Source organism: Mustelus asterias, chromosome 21 (genome assembly GCF_964213995.1).
Source record: "Mustelus asterias chromosome 21, sMusAst1.hap1.1, whole genome shotgun sequence".
Classification (NCBI taxonomy): Eukaryota; Metazoa; Chordata; class Chondrichthyes; order Carcharhiniformes; family Triakidae; genus Mustelus; species Mustelus asterias.
This window is the reverse complement of record NC_135821.1, coordinates 37716373-37739796: the sequence shown is the minus strand read 5'-3', so window position 1 is coordinate 37739796 and position 23424 is coordinate 37716373. Positions and strand designations below refer to the sequence as shown.

Sequence of the window (23424 nt, the reverse complement as noted above, 5' to 3'; positions counted from 1 at the left end):
GGATGTGGAGGACACCATCTGGATCTTCCTGGCAGCAGAACAGATGGGTGGAGGGTGGCACGCAGCAGTACCATACAACTGAAAATTGCACCAGTTCACGGGCTCCTTTTTGTGGTCTTGTGGAGTCCGTGGACCACATCTACGTTAATCGTCTTACGCTGCACTCCTTTTTTCGTTATCCTAAGAACCTTTTATTAATATTTTGTTTGCCCCACCCTCCTGATCTATGGGCACTCAGTGCGGAGGGGGGTGGGGGAGGGAGGCCCTCCTCATGAACCTGGGCCTGGCCAAACTTGCCATTAACAGGTCCAGGCAGCGGGCGACCAAGGGGGTCGTCCAGCCGACTGTCTGCCACTCTACCACAGCTACATTCGCGGCCGGGTGTCTCTGGAGAGGGAACATGTGGAGTCCGCGGGCGATGTTGAGGCCTTCTGTCCCCGTTGGCCCCGCAGGGACTGGGGTGTATTACTGACCTCTTAATCACATTTTGGCTTGATGTTTTAAATATCCTTTACACTTGATGTTTTGTTTCTGGTGGTTTTCTTCCCCTCCCCCTCCCCCTCTCCCCCCCCCCCCCCCCCCCCCCCCACCCCTGCCCACACTTTTAAAGGACTGCCCCTTTTACTGTGTACCTCAGTTTATTTGATTTAGTTTACTGGATTTGCCAAAAAGATTGGCAGCAGAGCAAGCTCCCCCAGAGTGTGGAGCCCAGTAGCCCAGTGGCAGGTAGGGAGGCAATTGGAAACTGAGGCCACAGGCGAGTGAGGTCACACCCATGCCCCAAACCAATATACTGGAGAGGCTTGCCCTCTGCACCAAGGGCCTACCAGATTGGGCTCCTATCATGTGATGTTGCATGCGCTGAGTGTCTGTCTGTCTTGAGGCACCTTCTCGCACTCCTTCATCTCTCCTGGTAGGGCTGCCGGCTCTCCTATTGGATCAACAGTCTCGGAAACTCACTCTGACCTTGACTGGCGGCAGCCAATCAGAGGAAGATGTATGCCATAGATGATTGGTGTTTGGTGGGAGGTGCAGGGATGGGGGGAGTGATTCGTGACGGGGGGGGGGGGGGCGGTGGTCTCACTGACCATTGGGAAGGGGATTTGCATTTGTCCTTGATGGAAGGATATTTTCAAAGGCAGTAAGATTCTGTTCTATGGGCTTGGAGCCAACGGTGACAGTTTATGCTTTTGGATTCAATTAAATTTATACCTGCCAATAAAAATCTGGTTCCAATAAAAGTTGCTGTGAAAATCTTGGATGGTTGTAAAAACTCAGCTGGTTCATTCATGTCCCTTAGGGAAGGGAAGCTGTTGTACTTAAAAAGTCAACTACATTGGCCAGACCAGTTACCTGCCCTTTGAAGTGGTGTAGCAGATCACTACATTGTTTCAAGCTTGTAGTGCTTCAAGGAAGGCCTATCACCACCACCTTGGGACAATTCAGGATAAGCAATAAGTACTGGCCTTGCTGCTAGTGCCACTAACATCCAAATCCATTGAATGAATTAACAAACAGACACAGTTGGATATTTAATCCAGAAGATTCTCATTCCCTTCCTGTGACGGGATCTTTGGCTTCCAATCTGTGTCTCTACACCAGCCTGGCCAAGCTGAACAGTTCATTGTGTTGATAACTGGAGAGACAAAAGCAGAACCAATCTATGTAGTATCTTCCAAAGATGGGCAATCACCAAGTAGATTACTGAATGAACGGCTTATTAAGGTAAATGGCTGTGTACAGAGAGTGATATAAAGGCTACCGCACTCCATGACTCCAGACACCTAACTATAAAGGAAACCCACGCCTCCCTCCCCCACCCCCCCCGAGGATTCACACACTCCAATCCGATTGGCCAAATGGTTCACATGACCCTCCGCGAGCTCACCCCTTAAAGGGGTACGCTACTGCAACCTCCAATCTCCATTTTTAAAAATGGTGCAAAGAATTGGTTGTGTCCTTTGATAAACACAGCAAGAGTTAACCGCTTTATTGGAAATGGTTGCTGCCCCTTTAACAAAAATAAATTTACTTTTCATTTCATCTCTGGTTTTCCTTTGATGAGAGGCTGAATAAATTGAACCTTCACACATCTGGAGTTTAGAAGATTTTTTAAATTATTCATTCATGGGGCATGGGCGTCACTGGCTGGCCAGCGTTTTTTGCCCATCCCTAGCTGTTCGAGGGCAGTTGAGCGTCAACCACATTGCTGTGGGTCTGGAGTCACATGTAGGCCAGATCAGGTAAGGATGGCAGATTTCCTCCCCTAAAGGATTTTGGTGAACCAAATGGGTTTTTCCAACAATCGACAATGGGTTTCATGGTCATCAGTAGATTCTTAATTCCAGATTTTTTTTTTATTGAATTCAAATTCCACCATCTGCCGTGGCGGGATTCGAACCCATGTTCCCAAAGCATTAGCTGAGTTTCTGGATTAATAGTATAGTGATAATACCACTAGGCCATCACCTCCCTAAAGAGGCGTCATTAGTTGGTTGGTGAGTGAGTTAATTAGTTAATATGTCGAATTCCCCCTGAAGGATAAGTGGAAAGACCCAACTCTCTGTTATTATCATTGTGGCTCTTTGATTGGGCTGATCGTGATCTGAACTTGCCGATATTGCTGTTGGTAAACTCTATCTTTTATTGATTTAATGTTATTCAAGGGAGTCAGAGGTTGTTGGGATAGGTGGGAATGTGGAACTCAAAGCTACTAGATCAGCCATGGTCTTATTGAATGGCGAACAGGTTCAAGAGGCCAATTTTTAAAAACTTCGTTCATGGGACATGAGTGTCGCTGGCTGGACCAACATTTATTGCCCATCCCTGAGGGCATTTAAGACCCGAGGCCACTTAAGAGTCCACCACATTGCTGTGGCCCTGGAGTCACATGTAGACCAGACCAGATAAGGAAGCAGATTTCCTTCCCTAAAGGACATTAATGAACCAGATGGATTTTTACGACAATCGACAATGGTTTCATGTCATCATTAGACTTTTTAATTCCAGATTTTTATTGAATTCAAATTTCAACATCTGCCGTGGTGGGATTTGAACCCAGGTCCCCAGAGCATTACCTTGGATCACTAGTTCAGTGACAATACCGCTATGCCCCAAATGGCCTCCTTCTGCTCCTATTTCATGTTCGTATATACAATACAGACACCAGACTCTACATAGAATTATCTCTCGCCATGCTCTGTTATGTGACCATTCGACACTGGTGATGTAGACCATATATTTACATACTTAACATTAACCTTTTATATGACTAACTAATTTGTATGTATAATCTGATTGAAATAAATTAGATTCTGAAGGGGCTTGACAGGGTAGACACCTGCAAGGTTGTTTTTGTTGGCTGGGGATTGTCTCAAAGTAGCAAATGGCGATCACTTAGAATTGAGGTGAAGAGAAATGTCTTCACTTTGGATCAGAGAGTTGTCGATTGTCGAGTATATTTAACATTGTGATCAATGGACTTTCAATATGAGGTAATCGAACGATATGGAGAGTGGGCAGGTAGGTGGAGTTGTGGCAGAAGATTAGCCATGATTGTATAGAATGGCAGGGCATGCTTGTGGGGCTGACTGGCATAATCCTGCCCCAACTCCTTATCTCATTATGTTCAGCTGAGGTATAGTTCAATGGACGTTGATAGACATCTTACTCGAGTGACTGTTCCCTATGCATGAGGCAAAACAATTGTCTGGAACCTTCTGCAGAGCGGCAGTCATTGCCAGATTACCTCTCCACTCAATTTTTCACGCCTACACACTGCCCCACGTTACTTGCCAGGACTTTCAAGCCAAGCTCCTCCAGAAAGGAGGAGTGAAGCATCCGTCCGATAGCTCCACGCCAGCACTGTAGTGTTGGAGGAAGACAGGACCAGCCTCCTTTTCCAGCTGCCATTTGATAAGTTTAAATGTCCAGTGTGGACGTTTGAGAGTGAGTAAGTGAATAGAACGTGTGGGTTGGCAGACGAAGATTCAGGGGTATTTGGGGTGGTGTTGGAGTATATGAGGATAAGCTTTGAGGTGTTAAAGGGACGGAATCGGTGTTTGCGGGGGGAGGGGGTGTGGTTCAGCTCCAGTTACCCAGGGGTTAGGGTAGGATTTGTTTGTCTCACGTTTCCTGGGGAACTAATCAGAGAAGTCCCACAGAGTTGGTGACATTCACGGAAAAAGTATAGAATCCCTACAGTGCTGAAGGAGGCCATTCAGCCCATCGAGCCTGCACTGACAACAATCCCACCCAGGCCCTATCCCTATAACCCCACGTATTTACCCTGCTAATCCCCCTGACATTAAGGAGTAATTTAGCATGGCCAATCAACCTAACCCGCACATCTTTGGAGTGTAGGAGGAAACTGGAGCACCCGGAGGAAACCCACACAGACACGGGGAGAACATGCAGACTCCACACAGTCACCCGATGCTGGAATGATATCAGCAGGAAGACACAAGTTTATATGGAGAGGGCATCGAGGCTTGGGCTCTTTCCTATAAAGAAAGTAAAGTTTATTTATTTGTCACAAGTAGGATTACATTAACACTGCTATGAAGTTACTGTGAAAATCCTTAGTCACCACACTCTGGCGCCTGTTCGGGTACACTGAGGGAGAATTTAGCATGGCCAATGCACCTAACCAGCACCTCTTTCAGACTGTGGGAGGAAACTGGAGCACCCGGAGGAAACCCATGCAGACACGGGGAGAACGTGCAGACTCCAACAGACAATGACCCGAGGCCGGAATTGAACCTGGGTCCCTGGCGCCATGAGGCAGCATTGCTAAGCACTGTGCCACCGTGCCACCCCATAGGTCCCGAGAAGCAAGGGACTTGCCCCTCAGACGTTCAGACTTCCTGGGAAATTCCCAGGGAGGCGCACATGTTGGGACTTGCACAGGGTCACGATGCACATCTTAGGTTATACGTCTGGCCTCTGACGATTCAGAGATTGGAAGATCCAGGCTGCAAAAAGTTGGCAAACTATTTTTTGGTGTTTGTATGAGTGGAGCGGCGGGGTGCAGGGACAAGCGAGGAGGGGCATTTTCATCCCGATATCCAGACTCATTTACCTGGCGGCAGAAATGATGGATGTTGAAACAGGAATGGAAATCTTTCTCTCTCCCTTCCTCCAACTCCGACCTTTAGAATAGAAGCCAATTCTATGATTTCTGCAAGCAGGGGTGAACTTCTTAACCGAACACAGCCAGTGATTGATGTTGGAACCCTCCTGTTAGTGTTGTCAAATACCACGCCTACTCATAAATCTTTATGTAAGGCCATGATTTTTCTTTGCTCAGCTGTACATGTACCTGTTGAAACTTATCTTCACCGGATCTCTCCGCATGCCCTACTTGAGTCTAGACAGTAATTGTAGAGTCTGCTGCCTGTTCGGGAAAAACTCGCTGGAGCTTGAATTTTGTGAAAACATTCCGATGACGCCCACCACTTGAAATATAGTTCCCCACAGATAGCAAACTATAGGAAAAGGCTTTTCAGAATTGGCACAGTTCATGTCTCAGTCTAGCCTGTCCTATATCAGTTTCAGTAGCCAATGATGTTTTTTCAAGCCTACCCGACCATTGAAGAAGATCATGGCTCATCCTCTGCCTAAGTCTGCCTTCCTGCTTTTTTCCCCCATATTCTTTGGCTCTCTTAGTAACCAAACATCTATCAACTTGGAATGAAGGCTTTGTCACATGAGGAGTGGTTGAGGGGTCTGGGTCTGTACTCGATGGAATTTAGAAGGATGAGGGGGGATCTAATTGAAACTTACAGAATACTGCGAGGCCTAGGTAGAGTGGACGTGGAGAGGATGTTTCCACCAGTGGGAGAGACTAGAACTTGAGGGCACAACCTCAGAGTGAAGGGACGCTCCTTTAAAACTTAGATGAGGAAGAATTTCTTCAGCCAGAGGGTGATGAATCTGTGGAACTCATTGCCACAGAGGGCTGTACAGGCCAGGTCATTGAGTGTCTTTAAGCCAGAGATAGATACATTCTTGATCACTAAGGGGATCAAGGATTACTGGGAGAAGGCAGGAGAATGGGGATGAGAATCATATCAGCCATGATTGAATGTTGGAGCAGACCCGATGGGCTGAATGGCCTAATTTTGCTCCTATACCTTATGGTCTTATGGACTTCTATCTTGAAGATGCTCAATGGCTGAGTGTCCACAACACTTCAGGGTAGAGAATTCCAAAGATTTACAACTCTTTGAATGAAGAAATTTCTCTTCGACTCAGACCTCGATGTTCTCACCCCTTATCCGAGACAGTGATTCCTCACATGGGGAGGGATCGTTTTTTTTTTAAAGTTGACAATTTTCAAAGAAAACATTATTTATAAAAAGACAGGGGGTGGGGAAATTGGTTGCTTCACAGTTAAGAATCGTTTAATTTCACCGTGAAGATTTTGTTGACTTTCCATTTGGTGTGGGAAGATTGTGTGCAGTGAGGAGGGATGTGCTGGGTAGATCGACAGAGTGAGTGTGGGAACATGCAAAGTACTGCTGGAGGTTTCATCCCATTAGAGTTGGCAACCTTTGCTTATGATGACAGCCCATAATAGCCCCGTCCAGGCAACTGATTGATTGGGTACAAATGGGCCTTGATGGCATTTATTTTCCAAGATGTATTAAGAGTTTTTATTTACACAAAGTCTTGGCCTCTACTGCAATGTGATTATCGTCTGACATTCAACAGAGTCCCTGGATGACCTAGCATATTATCAACTTGGAGTAACATTTATTGAATCGTTTGATGAGGAACAGGAATCAAACATTCAGCTTGTTGGGCCTCTTTTGGGCCAGTATTCAATTGGATTCTGACTGATCTGCACCATTTATCTAGTTTTGCTTCACATCCATTAATATCCTTACTACCGAAAACATTTACTAGAGGGGCCATTAGAAAGAGACACAGATTTCTGTCCATTGCTGTTTTGTGCACTCAGTCTCACAATACATTGAATCTCAGCAGAGGGTTATTCACACCCTACCTACCCTCCCAACGTCCCACTCACCTCTCTGTGACCCACAGGAATGTATCACCAGTTAGCTGCAATAGGATTGCCTCCCTGTTCTCTCAGGTTGGGACAAGTTTGCGCTATAAAAACATCTGAAAATAGGAGAGGGAGGCGAACAAAATATATTACCCGCTCCAACAAGAGGCAGTTGTGTTGGACCTGGGTTTCCAGCAGAAACTTTGCCTTTGCTGTTGCTCTGTGTCGACTAAAAGTAGCTGGAGTCTGAGCTGTGACCTTTTTCTCAGGAAGCTGTGGGAGCCAAACCAAACAGTCCAATCACAGTAATTCATTTTTAAAATGTGCCTCAACATTAATTGCTGCAAGCATCTTTACCATTGCCTCCTGAGGGAAGAGGATTCTGTATTCAGTAAAAGCTGACAGCTGATGGCACAGGACTAATCCCTTTAACACTTTGTGTTTTCTCAGTTGAACTGATCTCGATTCGAGCTATTTTTGGGTTCCAAGTCGTCTCTCAAAGATTCGCTTGGGAATTAGCTGCACATTTCCAAAAATACACACACATAATGTCGTGGTAAATGTTCGAGCCAAGTGATCGTAGGCTCTCGATGACGTCATGTTTTTCCCATAAATTTCCTTCCAATGCAGATCACCAAACAAGGGATCTTAACATAAACCGACAGCTCTGAAGCTGTTTCCATTCAACCTCTCCCTTTTAACTCATTACGGTGAAGTTATATCAGCAGGGACCAAACTCTGCTAAGAAAATGAAAAGTTTGCAATAGATGCACCGACTTTCACAATCTCCGGATGTCCCCAAGCCTGTTACAGCTAATGAGGAAATGGGACAGCCAATTTACACACAGGAGGATCCCACAAATAACAATGTGATACTGTGACTGTATGAGTAATTTTAGGTTGAGGGTTAAATAATTGCCGGGATAGTGGACAGACTCCCCACCTCCCACACCCAGGGGCCCTTCTTCGAACAGCGCCATGGGATTCCTTCATCCACCTGGGAGGGCAGATGGAATGAGGTTTAATGCCTGAGAGCCAGCATTTCCGAGAAGTGCAGCATTCCCCCAGTGCTTCACGAGGGCATTAATCCTATTGCCTGGAGTGGCACTTGAACAGCAGAAGTTTGCAGGTTTTCTGGTTGAATCTCACTACGTTCTGAATCAGAGGTGAGAGTAATTGAGCACTAGAGTGATAGCTGAGGCCAGTGGTAAAATTTGGCCCAATCTTCTGTTATTAAGTGTTTGTAGACAGCTTTACACTATTTTTTAAAATGATGTTCTAATTAGCTTTTTGAAGGTAAGTTAATTTCTTGGCAGTGATGGGGAGGTCGTGACGCTACTCGACTGGTCTATTCCCTTCCGTTGGAGAACTCCAAGTTCCCATTCTTCAGGAGATACCAGGCATCTCCTGGTGTGGGGCAAGAGTCATAGAATCAGGCAGAGGCCATTGGGTTCATTGTGCCTGTTCCACCTCTTCAAAAGAGGTTTTTGATTAGTCCCACTCTCCTGCTCTTTCCTCTTTCCAAGTATGTTCCCAATCCCCTTTTGAAAGATTTGCTTCCAATACTCTGCAATCCAGATTATCATTATCATTCCCGCCTTGTAAGACTAAAAATCTCCCTCAGGAACTTTTACAGATGATCTGAAATCTGTGTCCTCTGGCTCCTGTCAGTGGAAATGCATTCTCCTATTTAGAAACATAGAAAAACTACAGCACAATACAGGCCCTTCAGCCCACAAAGTTGTGCCGAATATGTCCCTACCTTAGCGATTACTAGGCTTACCTATAACCCTCTATCTTACTAAGTTCCATGTACTTATCTAAAAGTCTCTTAAAAGACCCTATCGAATCCGCCTCCACCACCGTTGCTGGCAGCCCGTTCCACGCACCCACCACCCTCTGAGTGAAAAACTTACCCCTGACATCTCCTCTGTACCTACTCCCCAGCACCTTAAACCAAAACGTCACATCATTTTGACCAGCTTTATTAAATCTTCCTTGACCTTTTCTGCTCTAATGAGAAGGCCCCAGTTTCTCTAGTCTCGCTACATAACTTTGATTTGATTTATTATTGTCACATGTATTAGTATACAGTGAAAAGTATTGTTTGTTGCGCGCTATACAGACAAAACATACCATTCATAGAGAAGGAAACGAGAGAGTGCAGAATATAGTGTTACAGTCATAGCTAGGGTGTAGAGAAAGATCAACTTAATGCAAGGTAAGTCCATTCAAAAGTCTGATGGCAGCAGGGAAGAAGCTGTTCTTGAGTCGGTTGGTATGTGACCTCAGACTTTTGTATCTTCTTCCCAACGGAAGAAGGTGGAAGAGAGAATGTCCGGGGTGTGTGGGGTCCTTAATTATGCTGGCTGCTTTTCCGAGGCAGTGGGAAGTGTAGACGGAGTCAATGGATGGGAGGTTGATTTGTGTGATGGATTGGGCTACATTCACAGCCTTTTTGTAGTTTCTTGCGGTCTTGGGCAGAGCTGGAGCCATACCAAGCTGTGATACAACCAGAAAGAATGCTTTCTATGGTGCATCTGTAAAAGTTGGTGAGAGTCGTAGCTGACATGCCAAATTTCCTTAGTCTTCTGAGAAAGTAGATGTTTCTTATTTGGATACGAAGATTTTGTTTTTATCCATCTGGCTGGGGAAGCCGTTTCCAGTTTGATGTTTTGATTAACAATCCATTCAGTGGCTACAGCTGACGTAGTGTGAATGGTTGGGACGCCACCAGGAATGGATCTGTCAGAGCAGGAGTTCAGAATGAGGATGATTGGCTGGCTTGAATGGTCACAGTCCCAATCGGAGCTGTTCCTCATGTTCCGTTAGTGGAGTAAATCTTCCCTGGTCCACTTCCATTGCTGTCTCCCAGTGGTAGACAGCCCAGTCTGGTTTAGCTACTCTTCAAAACTACCCAGGTCTGAAAAGAAGAAGTCCACACTCGATCACGTTTGCACTTAGATAGTAAAGGCCTCTAGTGTTGACTAACCATGACTGTGTGGCCATGTTTCCAGATGGCAGAGAGTGCCAATGGATCTTCATCGATCAGATATATTTGCATGTTAAATCAGAGTGGCTCCATGACCTCCTCCAATCCGGAGCAGGCCGTTTCGCTCTCATGACTTTGATCCCAAGCTTTGGTGCCAGGTTTACAGGAACATACCCATCTCGGAGGCAGAGAAGAGCCCAAGGTAGATGAAGCCATTCGCAGACTCCAGGATATGCCCCTCGATTTGACTATCTTGTATGGAGCTGAGTATTTTTACACTTCAATATTTAGAAATGATGTGTACAGAAACGGAACTGACGACGCGACTGTACCACCCCAGCATTGTGGAAACCCCCTCCTTTGGTCAGGCTGAATTTGGCCTTTTGGATTTTAAAACAAGAGAATTTGCTTCACTCTCTCGTCAATTTGTTAATTGTCAGGTCATCCTGATCTTGGCAGCACGACAACATGGTACAAAATAATCTTGCTGCTGGAGTTCATGTTTGTAACCACTGTATGGGGAATTGTTTAAAAGCCATGCACAGTCTGGTTGGTGCAAAGGCTTTAGGTGTTGCCGATGGTCTCTTGTGATTCATTCTCTTTGGGATCAGTTTTCAGTCCTTGTCTCCCGGTGCTAACACATCAAATGTCACTAATGTAAAAAAAAAATTGAGCACAAAAAAAAGCAACATTGGAACAGGAGTGGGTTATTTAACCGCTTGAGCTTGTTCTGCCATTTAATTAGATCCTGGCTTACTTGTGGCTAAACCTGTGCACTTACCATTGGCCCAAATCCTTTGAACAGCAATTCATCAATCTCAGTTTCAAAGTTGACAATTGGACCCAGAATCGATTGCTGTTTCCAAAGAGAATTCCAAGCTTTTCTTTTTTTTTGTAGAAGCGATTCCAAACTTTGCTCCTGGAAAGCTATGCCTCTAATATTTCAGCCATGTCCTCTTGTCCTAGAATTCCCAACCAGAAGAAATGGTTTCTCTCTAACCCAAGTGTTCCCCCTTTAAACATTTTGAAAGCTTCGATCATATCAGACCCGTTTGCCGTCTAACTTCCAGGGAATGTAACCTACTTTGCACATTCTCTCTGTGTCTGCGTGGGTTTCCTCCGGGTGCTCCAGTTTCCTCCCACACTCCAAAGATGTGTGGGTTAGGTTGATTGGCCATGCTAAATTGCCCCTAGTGTCAGGGAGATTAGCAGGTAAGTGTGTGGGTTTGCAGAAATAGGGCCTGGGTGGGACTGTGGTCGGTGCAGACTCAATGGGCCAAAGGGTCTCTTACTGCACTGTAGGGATTCTATGATAATCTCTCCTCGTAATCTAAGCCTTGTAGTCCAGGAATATTCACGGTACAATCTATGTTACATTCCCTCCAAGGTCAATATATTCTTCCGGTTTCCTCCCACAGTCCAAAGATGTGCAGATTGCCTCTTAGTGTCCCGAGATATGTAGGTTAGAGGGATTAGTGGGGTAAATATGTGGAGTTGTGGGGATGGGTTCTGGGTAAGGTACTCTGGGGAATCGGTCCTTACTCAATGGGCCGAATGACCTCCTTCTGATTCTTTGATTCTGTGACTCCGGTCACGAGTTCAGTTTGCTAAAGAGCACCAAGACTTTGGGCAAGATTTACTCCAGGAGCTTTGGGACCCCCTCTGCTATGACGAAGGATCATCCAGACTCAAAACGTTGGCTCTATTCTCTCTCCACAAATGCCGTTAGACCTGCAGAGATTTTCAGGCATTTTCTGTCTTTGTTTCAGATCCCAGCATCCGCAATATTTTGCTGAGAATAACTACCCCCCCCCCCCCCCGCGCCCCCCCCCCCCCCCCCCCCCCCCCCACCCTGCCCCAAGGCAGCTATGGTGGGGTGTGGGGGAGAGGGACTCCACAGGACGACCCCTCCACAGAGTGGCCTGTGACTGTTGCTGAACCCATGCAGGGAGGACTGTAAGCTTGTCCGTAGTGTTGACCCCCATCACCTCCCCGGACCCACCCAGCCCTCGATCTGCTGACAGGAGGCTGTTCCCCAGTGTCTCTGGGGACCTGGCGGTCAACTGGAAAATTCTGCCATTAGGCCTCAATAGGCCATTCATCAGGCGAATCAGATTGCAGGTGAGTTGCCCTGTTGGCCGCCATCCACCCTGCAGGAAAATGATCCAGGAATGGGGTGGAGACGGGGAATGCCGGTCAGTGGTGTGGAATTCGACACCAATCCCTATTAGGCCCTAAAGATTGCCCCCCCCCCCCCGAAGAAACAGACTCTGTTTCATAGACTCCATCTGCTGAATAAATAGACGTGGTTTGGTCCAAGTCCTGTCCATCTCCATTGCATTGGCTGGCACATTGGAGTTAATATCAACTCTCACAATCAGCTGGAGACAGAATGGGGATTCAAAATCCGACAACCCATCCCCAACCGGCACCCGCTGCCATTTTTACAGTGGTGGGTTTGTAGCGTGCGTGTCTGGTCTTGGAGAGGCAGAACATTTCATTTTCATAACCAGTGCAGCCGGGAACCTGATTGAAGTTTAACAGCAGTGAACGAGTTTCCCGGGTCTGGGAAAACCCGGCAGTGGCGAAGAGACAGGAAATGTCCACTCCAGCGGTTTTGTGTGTTTCAAACGGCGACTCTTCAGCCTCCCCCTGCAGCTCCGTTCAGCGATCTACCTCCGCTCTCCTACCCCTGACCTTTCCCCTTTGACAGTGACCCTTTCCAGATGTAAATTTGGTAGCGGCAGGGTGAGAACAGAAAGAGGAAAATCTTGATGGTGCCCTGCTGTTAAACTGGCCAGTGAGCTGTGGTCACGGTTGTAACAAAGGGAACCAGGCAGCCAATTTGTACACAGTAAGATCCCACAAACAGCAATGTGACAATGATCAGATAACAGGCGGTAAGCTCCCCTCCCCTTCCACCTCTCGTCCTGGTGTCATGTTTTGTAGTGGTGGAGGTGGCTTGCCATTGACTGGTGGTGTGATCTTCCAGTCCCGCCGCGGTCAATGGGGTTTCCCATTGTTCAAACCCTCCACTCCCGGGGAACCCACAACGACGGTTCACTGTCGGTGGAACTATGATCCTGCCAGCGTGATTGTCTGGAAAATCCTGCCCGGTCTGTTTTGGTGATGTTTGTTGATGGCTACAGGCTGTTAGCATTGCTGGCTAGGCCAGCATTTATTGTCCATCTCTTATTGCCCTTGAGAAGGTGGTGGTGAGCCGCCTTCCTGAACCGCTGCAGTCCCTGTGGTGTAGGTACACCCACAGTGCTGTTAGGGAGGGAACCTTTGACCTGCTCTGGTAGCCGCAGTATTTATATGGTTAGTTCAGTTTCCGGTCAATGGTAACCCCCAGAATATTGGCCGGCAGGTCTGGAGGAGATCCCATTTTCCTCTTGAAATATGCCATGTTTTAAAATATATATTAACTTGTGAGGGTTTAACATCTCATTCAGAAGACCATGGGTGAGATTCTCTGGCGTCTCCATCACGTGTTTTGAGGCAGAAGGCGCCATCAATGGAATTTCCCATTGACTCCACCCCATGCGGCCAGGAAACCCATGGTGAGGGTGGGACCAGGGAATCTCGCCGGCATGAACAACTGGAGAATTTCGGCCTGAGGTTCCAACATGCAACGCTCCCTCAGGGTTGTACCATCAGGGTCAGCCTAGATTTGTGGTCAAGTCTTTGTAGTGGAATTTGAACACCCAACCTCCTGACTGATGGGTTGGGGTGGTGGAGGAGTCAAGTGCACTACCCACTGAGTTAAGCTTGACGTCCTAAGTGTTTCAATGCTGACTGATTGGAGCGGACTGTGGCATAGTGGTTAGCACTGCTGCCTCACAGTGCCAAAGACCTGGGTTTGATTCCCAGTTTGGGTCACTGTCTGTGCGGAGTTTGCACATTCTCCCCGTGTCTGAGTGGGTTTCCTCTGGGTGCTCCGGTTTCCTCCCACAGTCCAAAGATGTGCAGGTTAGGTGGATTGGCCATGCTAAATTGCCCCTTAGTGTCAGGGGACTAGCTGTGCTAAATGTATGGGATTATGGGGATAGGGCCTGGGTGGCATTGTGGTCAGTGTGGACTCGATGGGCGGAATGGCCTCCTTCTGTAGGATTCTATAATACCAAGTGCAACCCAGGAATTACTCAACTCGTTGTGGCTAAGAGCTCCACAGTTGCTCGGTTAATATTTCCCCCGGGATTGAGTAATGAACTCTACGCTGCTAAGAGTGAGCACTGCACAAGTCCATCGGCAGCAGGAATTCTCTCCCTCTCAGCCAAGCCGAGCTGCCCTGTTAACTAATGCTCCAACTTTAATCTGTAAGAAATGTCACAGGAACATCTAGCTTGCTCTGTGTGGTCGGTTAGACATTCAGCCATGCAAATATATTCAGTCAATACTCCCCTCTTTTCCTGTCCTTTTCACTGTTTCTTGTCAAACACTGGTTTATAAATTCCATATGTAAGGACAATAACCTAAAGTTCCTGAGCTTTTCTTGACTGTTAATCTGTTTATTCTATGTAAAATCTGGCATAACCAAAGCAGTATGTGCAGAGTTATTTAAAAAAAAGCAAATAAATTCCATACATTGCAGTGGTTACATTCCACAGAAAGCCCCAAAGGGATGTCAGCCTGCTTATAAAAAACAGAAGAACCCAACTTATAAGACATTTTGCCTGGTTCTGGGCCCTGAGGTTCGCCTAAACCCATCAGTCTGGCATCTTGCACTATGTAAATATGCTGTCCTGTGCAATTGCCATTCCCAGTAATACCAACTATCCTCTCCTCAGTCTGTTCCTGCTCTGTGGTCTCCCTGACCCCACTCTGCCCCCATTTTGAAATGCTACCCCTTATATACCCCCTGTCCTGCCCTCCATCTGTCCCCTGTCCTGCCCCTTTGTACCATGTCCAGTTTTGAGGTGACGGTCCTTGCCAAACTGAGATGTCAGTGCTGAGGAACAAAATATCTTAAGTACCCGAGTGTTGGTATCAAGAACTCCTGGGTCAAGTAAAGATTACGTGAAACTAACCCCCCCCTCCCCCCACATAAAGAACTCCCCCAGCTGGCACAACGTCACGTCGGTGGGGTTTATGACAGGTCTGGAATGATGGGGACGTGACGAACAGACCCCACTGGGGGTGCACAGGCAAGTACAGCCCCAAGGGGAGAGAGGTTCATGGCCAGTCAGTACCCTGGGGGAGGCTTCCATTTGGGAGGTTCAGGGCAGTAAGGGGGGGTGCTGTGTCCATCACGGGGTGAAGGGGGAGGGTTCACTTCGGTGGGGGTGGGGAGGGGGGCTGGCAAGGCAGCTGTGTTTAAAGTTCATTCATTGGTGTCACAAGTAGGCTTACTTTAACGCTGCTATGAAGTAACTGTGAAAATCCCCTACTCGCCACACTCCGGCGCCTGTTCGAGTACACCTGAGGGAGAATTTAGCACGGTCAATGCACCCTAACCAGCACGTCTTTCGGACTGTGGGAGGAAACCGGAGCACCCAGAAGAAACCCACGCAGACATGGGGAGAACGTGCAGACTCCGCACAGACAGTGACCAACGCCGGGAATCGAGGCAGTGCTGACCACTGTGCCACCCATTGGTGAGCTGTCCTCTGCTTTTCCAGTCCAAGACAACACTTTGGTCGCAAATTTATGACTATTTTTCAATGCCTCTCCTTTGCCCAATGGCCTGAAGTGACAGTAAATGCCTCCTTCATTAAAATATCCTCTTTTCATAACAAGATGTAGAGAGATCCAGGCTTTCCTATGCTAACCTGGATACTCCCCAGTGTGAGAAGCAATGGAGATTTAATTGATTTTGGAGGATGTGGCCCAGACTGGGTCAAAAGGTTCACTCATAATAACTCTTTCCTGTTTTTTCAGTGCAGTCCCAGCCAATTTGTTTAATTGGGGTCTGTGTGCTGGTTGGGTTACTGGATAATTGTGTACAAAGTACATGATGCGAGTCTTCTGGCTTCGCATCACAGGAAGCTGAGATAACAAAACTCCCCTTTGATTAACAAATGCGGCTGTTTTTATTCTCTCAAGTAACATGGGCTTTTCTGGCTGGGCCAGCATTTATTGCCCATCCTTAGTTGCCCCTGAGGGGGCCTTCAAGAGCCACCACATTGCTGTGGAGTCACATGTAGGCCAGACTGGATAAGAACGGCAGATTTCCTTCCCTAAAGGACATTAGTGAACCAGATGGGTTTTTCCGACAATCGACAATGGTTTCATGGTCATCAGTAGATTCTTAATTCCAGATTTTTTTTTTATTGAGTTCAAATTCCACCATCTGCTGTGACGGGATTTGAACCCTGGTCCCCCGGCCTTTATCCTGGGTCTCTGGATTGCCAGTCCTGCGACAATACCATTACGCCACCAATCTACCCAAATCATTAGTTCAGTAATACAGCCCATCTCCTCATAGAGCGTCCAAGCCTCCGGTGTCATTCTGGAGTTTCTAAGGGTGGGATTTTCCAGCCCCTCCCGCCAGTGGAATCTTTCAGTCCTGCCGAAGTCGATGGAATTTTGGTTGGCCCTCTTTATCGCCCACGGGGGAACCTGTTGTGCCAGGGCTGGAAAATCCCAGGCTAAGACTGAGAAACCCAGGAGAGAGGTCACTGGAGCATTTGAATAAGTGTTTTTTCATATTCTTTGAATACCTTGTTATAAAAAAAAATATTGGCGACAGGACAAGTGACCTTTGTCTGACAGTAAGGATCATCCAATTGAGGAATGCCAAGTCTGTTTGATTAGTGAGAGAACGTAGCCAATAGCGAAAGAGTGGGGGTGGGGCAGTTGGTGGCAGGGGTTATGTGATGAAACCTCCTGGAATACATCTACCAGAGTTGACAATGGCATCTCTTGGGACCCGTCTCAAGAGGATATACATCCCTCTCCCACCACCTCTTCAACCCCTCAATCACTGTGAGCTGAAAGGAGGATATTACGAAAGGATTTGCTGTGTCAAATTCTGCCACAAATCTTTTTGAACAAAACGGAAGGTAATATGAGGTCAGGCTTCCACTTGCTGACCCACTAGCTCAAATGAGATGTAAGCCTTTAGAAATAGCCAAACCTGATGGTGAACAAAATCTCGGGTCAATCTCTAGTCTGTGTCGGGCTTTCTGATTGCCAACAGAGGTTGTTGGACATGGAAACATCAAGGGAAGGTAAACACTGATGGAAAGTGTGTATTTTGCATGAGGTTAGAATTAGGTTTGCTGGTGCTTGCCCCCAACATGGTACAACAGTGCATTGACACTGAAGAATGGGGATTTTGACATGATACAGTTGATACCAGTGTCCATGGAAGCAAATGTGCCCCCAACTACCATCACCCCCAACTACCATCACCCCCCACCCAAACTCCTAACTGTGCTAAAATCTAATCATTTTGGAATGTTACAGCACCAGGCATTGAACTGATGACATCTGGTAAGTGTTAATAAACACATTTTCCTACACTTTGACAATAACCCCTTCTCCACTTCATTCTTTTCCCACTCCCAACCCCGTTTCCCAGGAGGCTCAGTAGCAACTGTTTGATTTGGAAATCCACCCCCCTGAATATTTTTGTGGAGAGGTTAAAGACACAACGGGAAATATTTTCAACTCTTCTCTCCTGCCAAGAATGCTGCAGTATATCATCCAGACCCGGAGCTGGGGATCTGGGAATTGCATTCCACAAGGACCGCCGGGCATTTACAGAAAATAGAAAGAAATGAGTTGATTTAATATAGAACAGACCCTCGCTGACATGTGTGCCCTTTTAGATATGTTAATATATCTCTGTTATGGCAACAGCATTTTTCATTGTCAGTCAAGATTTCAATGCTGTGGCAAAAGTACCTTTTACGGCTGCAGTCCTTCTCACTCAGTTTACAAAATTTCTCAGGCCAATTTCCTTTAATTCATTCTTGGGGGTAGTTGTTGTTGGTAACACTGTCATTAATTGTCCTTTCTTAAGTTGATACTACCGGGCGGTTAGCTACCGCTGCTTCGAAGAGCAGCTAAAAATCGCCAGGTTAGTGTGGGGACTGGGGTCTTGTCTAAACCCAACTGGATACGGACAAGTTTCTTTTCAGTGAAGCAGTTGGGTTGCTGCAACTTCCTGGTCACTACACTGCTAATTACAATATGTTGGCAGGATATACATTAGTGGTGGGAAATCTAAGGCCTGGGGGCCACGAGTGCGCCGCACCAGACATTTTGTTGACTGTTGCCCATGCACAGGGTTGCCACATTCTGCTGATTTCTGTGTCCGCGTAGTTTTTTTCACACCGGCATGACTGAAGTGATAATGCATCTAAAGCAAGGGCACGTGAAGTGAGTGCGTGCTAAATCATAGAATAGAATCATAGAATCCCTACAGTACAGAAGGAGGCCATTTGGCCCACTGAGCCTGCTCCGACGACAATCCCACCCTATCTCCCTAACCCCACATATTTATCCTGCTAATCCCCCTGACACTAAGAGGCAATTTAGCATGGTCAATCCATCTAACTCTCACATCTTTGGACTGTGGGAGGAAACTGGAGCACCCGGAGGGAACCCACGCAGACACGGGGAGAACGTGCAAACTCCGCACAGACAGTGACCCAAGCCGGGAATCGAACACGGATCCCTGGCGCTGTGGGGCAGCAGTGCTAACCACCGTGCCACCCCATGCTCACAACATTGACTATGAGAGCCGTGTTCTCCCTCTGTGTCCAAAGTGTAAATATTTTTTACCATTTAAAGTTGATTATTCTATTAATATATGAATGTTTAAGCTGTTTTATAACTAGTTATGAAATATTCAGTGTGCATTAAATGTATTTAATCTTATCCATGGGGTCGCTGTTAGTGAACAAGCCCGATATTCAATTTTGTGGTGCACTGAGATGAAGGAGGGTCACTCATACGGCCCACTCACTAGTCTTGGTTGTCCATCACTGATGGGCATTCTTCTGACCCTGTGCCCATTTGAGGGGTATAACATGCGGGCATGTGGTATGCTCAACATATGGAAATTTGAGAAATGGTTCCATGACGGCTGGATTATCAGCAGCCCACCTTTTCCATCACTATCCTGAAGAATCCCGCTGGTTTTTTCTGGGAATCAGTTCTCTCCTGCAGAGAACATGATTTTAAAAATGCATTTCTTAATGGTACACTAGCATTACAAGAGCTAACATGGGCACAAAAAGGGCTGAATGGCCTCTTACCGTACTATGAGATTCTATGGTTAGCTGTTTCCTTTGATTTCAGAGCTCGGCACTGGAAGAAAACAAGTGAAAGGTATAAAGAAACTATTGGATGAAGCAATGCCAACACCACATCAGTGTTCCAAGTGTTATTCCAGTTCTTTAGTTTATTGGACAATGTGAACGAATCATCAGCAACACTCTCCTGTTTGGATTTCTTCCCCATAGTTCACTGAATCCATCATTCCAGTGAGTAATCTCATCTATTCTACTCTGTTTTTGCAAGGGGCAGCATTTGTTGAAAAGGTTCAGTTAATCTCCCTGGACGTTACGGCGGACACGGATTGTAGCGTATCACTCTGTTGCTGACTCTTACTGATTAGTACACCCCTCAATTCGATCTGTGCTCTGGCTTAACACATCTGGGGCAATGCAGCCTGCGCCAGGGCCCCCTCAGCTAGGGAGAATAAATAGGCCAGGGTCACCATGCCATAAGCTGCACAAATATGTCAACATAAGAACATAAGAACTAGGAGCAGGAGTAGGCCATCTGGCCCCTCGAGCCTGCTCCGCCATTCAATACGATCATGGCTGATCTTTTCGTGGACTCAGCTCCACTTACCCACCCACATTGCTGACCCCTACCTATTTGACCAAGTGTTTGGTCAGTTGTCCTGATGTCTCCTCTTTTGCTTTTGCCAGTTTATTATGCTCTTGTGAAAGGCCTTGGTGCATTTTACTCTGTTAAAGGCACAGTATAGATACGAGTTGCTGTTGTAATGGCATGTGCATGGAGAATTTCTCAATGGAAATATGTCAGAGGCGGCCTTCCCCCATCCCCTGTTTTCCTTGCCCCCCCCCCTCCTGTCTCGTCATCACCAAGCCAGGAAAATTCAGCCTTGTATGTCCAAGTCAGCATGATGTGTGACGTAGAGGAACCTTGAGGCAGCAATACTGCTCCTCTCTCTCTCCGGTAGAGGTGGCAGGTGATAAGTCACCAGCTTGAGTTGAGAACATAGGAAAGTAATTCATTCTATGTCCAGAGTTACTGTAGCCATAAGACCATAAAAAGTAGGACCAGGAATAGGCCTCGAGCCTCCTGCTCCATTCAATAGGATCATGGCTGACCTCTCATTCCTCACGTCCACTTTCCTACCCTTTCCCAATAACCCTCGATTCCTCTACTGATTAAAAATCTATCTATCTCAGCCTTCAATATGCGCAAAGATGCTGCCCCCATAGCCCTCTGTGCCAAGGAGTTCCATAGACTCTCACCCCTCTGAGAGAAGAAATTCCTCCTCGTCTCAGTCTTAAATTGGTGCCCCTTTATTCTGAGACTCTGCCCTCTGATCCTAGACTCTTCCATGAGGGGAAACACCCTCTCAGCATTTACCCTTAAGAATCCTACATGTTTCAATGAGATCGTCTCTCATTCTTCTAAATTCCGATGGGTAAAATCCCAACCTGTTTAATCTTTCCTCATAAGACAATCCCTTCATAGTGGGGAATCATTCTAGTGAACCTTCTCTGAACTGCCTCCAATGAAATAATATTTCCTCAAATAAGGGGATCAAAACTGCTCTCGGTACTCCAGATGTTGTTTCACCAGTACCTTGCAGCAAGCCTTCCTGACTCTTATACTCCAACCCTCTTGAAATAAGGGCCAACATTCCATTAGTCTTCCTGATTACCTGCTGCACCTGTGTGCTAGCTTTCTGTGTTTTGTACACAAGTACCCCCAAATCCCTTCGTATTGTAGTTTTCTGCAGTTTTTCTCCATTTAAATAATACTCTTCTTTTGTTCTCCCTTCTAAAATGGACAACTTCACATTTTTCCACATTATAATCCATTTGCCAACTTTTTGCCCACTTACTAAACCTACCAATATCTCTTTGTAAACTGTTTGTATCCCTCTCGCAACTTGCCTTTCCATCTAGTTGTGTAGTGCATTCTGTCGATCATGCAAACTACACTCTCAGTATACAGGGAGGATGGGGTGTTGTAGCTGGATACTGAGCTCAGCAGCAATGGCACTGACCATGTGAACTGCTGTCTCCTGGATGCTATAGCCTCACTGATGCAAAAAAAGAGGGATGTGCTCCATCAGACTCCTGACTTGAGCCTTCGAGGTGATGGAAAGCACAAGGTAGGCTATTCCTTGGACAATACTGACCCTCAGTATGTCTTTGTAGTCACCGTGTTGATATTACTGGTCCTGTTAATCTTCCTATATAACCATCAGGAGCAGAAACCCTGGAGAATTTTTTTTTTTCTTACCTCCTCCAGCCCAGTGAGACCAATTATAGTTCAGCATCCTCGCCCAGCTAGTTCAGTACAGCCAGGGACTCAGTGCTGGGGCCTTATTGATCTGTCTGGATCAGGACAGCTCCCTTAGGGTGATCAGTTTGATCTATTTTGCATGTAGATTGGTTTAACTGACAAATCTATATTCATTGTTAATTTAGCACACAGGGCACTTTACCCACACATGGAAAAAAACTAAAGGCTCAATTAACTAAATGAAGGACAATTAATGAGGTTGTGGGGAAATATTTCCAGAACTTGAGCAACTTGTGAACATTTTTTGAATAATTTAATGGGAAATGGGTGTCAAATGGCCATCACTGGCAAGACACCTGTTTGTTGCCCATCCCTAATTGCCCTTGAACTGAGTGGCTTGCTGTATTTCAAAGGGCAGCTAAGAGTCAACCACATTGCTGTGGATCTGGAGGAACTTGTAGGCCAGACCGGGTAAAGATGGCAGATTTCCCTCCCTCAAAGACATTGGAGAACCGGTTGGGTTTTTATAATAATTGATGAGTATCAAGGTCACCATTACTGAGATTACTTTCAATTTCAGATTTTTATTAATTAATTGAATTTAAATTCCACTAGCTGCCATGGTGGGATTTGAACTCATTTCCCTTGGTATTTCCCCTTGGCCTCTGGCTTACTAATCCGGTGACATTACCCACAGCGCTGCCGTCTCCCCTGCTATTCTTGTGGTGGTGTTGACGGTAAGTGCGTGATGGCCTGCCAGGGGGGTGGTCAAGGCTGGTATGTCAGTCTCCAGCACCTAACAAAGGCCCGCTGATTTTCTTAAATGTTGACATTTGCTTCTGCGAAAAAGAAATTCAGTTGAGGTGACGTTGATAACCGTTGGAAAGGTTGTCCGGCACTGGGAGTTGTGGTTAAGAAGGGAGGCAGCATCAAGTCGCATTGGTATTCTGTATTTGCATCTGCAGCCAACACTGCACTGCTGATTAACAGTTTCAATCCTGAGGTGGTAGTGCCCCAGTGTCTCTTTATTCCTAGGGTGTACAGTGACATGTAGTGTATACAGATACTCTTCGACAGGAAAGAAAATGCCTTGGTACAAACGTTCAAGAAAGGGAAGCCCTTATTTAGAGAGAGAATGCAGGAACAATATTGCATTGTGTCCCATGAAACCTCCGTTGCAACTGGGTGCTGAGCAGCAACAATGCTGCACACTACCCTGACGGTGCATCATGGTACTGGTCTGAATAATTGGTCAGAGTCAGTGCAGAGAAGCTCAGTTGACTAAATACTACTCACTCATATTGGGCATGGAGTTGGCCTCAGGCTTTCATACCCAGTTATAGTGATTCTGTATCTGATATATAACAGCACTTTCAGGTGCTGGCTTATTGTTCGCAAGGTATATTGAGAAGAAGGAGGCCATTTGACCCATTGATGCATCCCTCCTGAAAGACTCTAAAGTTGTTCTATTGCAATTAAAAACAATTCTAGGGTTTTCTTCCTCTCCAGTCCCCGGTCTGGGCTCCATTCCATATTTCGGTCCCTGGCGCTGTGAGGCAGCAGCGCTTACCACTGTACCATGTTACCAATTTGAACCTGTGCCCCCTTTGTCCTACATTCTCAGATTAATTGAAAGCAGAATAATCTTGCACCATTTGTTAATAGTATGTTAATGATATTGTTTATATTGTTAAGATACATAAGTGAAGGGCATTGTTTAATTAAATACTTTGATCACCTATAAATAGGGGTTAGCTGGGACACTAGGTGTAGGGGGGAGATTTGTGATGGAACAAAGTTGATCAACTCTCTTGGTGAAGGAAAGCTCTGTGTCTTAGTTTTTGACTTCACCGACTGGGTGATTTTCGTTAACGCCATTGACCATTTTGATAAGAACATAAGAACATAAGAAATAGGAGCAGGAGTAGGCCATCTAGCCCCTCGAGCCTGC

General features: G+C 46.3%; 1 protein-coding gene across 4 annotated transcripts in view; it reads left to right on the top strand.

Moving 5' to 3' along the window:
• LOC144509230 (protein eva-1 homolog B-like) overlaps nucleotides 1-23424 on the top strand; it is an 87423-nt gene that overhangs the window by 42220 nt on the left and 21779 nt on the right. For all 4 annotated transcript variants that reach the window (XM_078237783.1, XM_078237780.1, XM_078237782.1 and 1 more), the window contains one exon: nucleotides 19257-19441. The gene's annotated coding sequence lies outside the window, so the exon portion shown is untranslated. The remainder of the gene's footprint in view (nucleotides 1-19256; nucleotides 19442-23424) is intronic.